Consider the following 524-nt stretch of genomic DNA (forward strand, 5'->3'; position numbering starts at 1 on the left):
CAAAACTGTCCCACAAATTAACATGGACCTTGAATGTTAACTTGCTAATAGATGGTAAACGTATTGTATCTTCAACGAAATCAGCAGGAATTATCTGCGTATAATATTCATGCAGTTTAAATAACATAAATTTGTTAGTGAAAACCATATAAAAATATTGTTTGTATACTCACCAAATTATCATTCGACTCTTCTGTGAAGCGTTGACAGAAGTACTCAACATTGCTTATCGTTTTCTCGGTAGACATGGAGGTAAACAAAGGAACATTAGATCTGAAGATCGGATGGTCTTGCATATTCTTAAAAGGTGTTAACAAGTACGAATACAAGTCAATTTGCTTAAACATCAGAAAACAACCCTCCGTAAACGATAGTTTGGCTACAATCAGTTCCCAAGCATCCATGAACACAAACGCATCTTTATGTTTAGTCAAAATTACTTCAAATTCCTTACCGTTCACACATTTGATAATGGCTTGATTGTTTGGTTCAGCATTCAATAGGAATCTGTTGCTATACTGATT

This window comes from Helianthus annuus, chromosome 3 (genome assembly GCF_002127325.2).
Source record: "Helianthus annuus cultivar XRQ/B chromosome 3, HanXRQr2.0-SUNRISE, whole genome shotgun sequence".
In the NCBI taxonomy this organism is placed as follows: domain Eukaryota; kingdom Viridiplantae; phylum Streptophyta; class Magnoliopsida; order Asterales; family Asteraceae; genus Helianthus; species Helianthus annuus.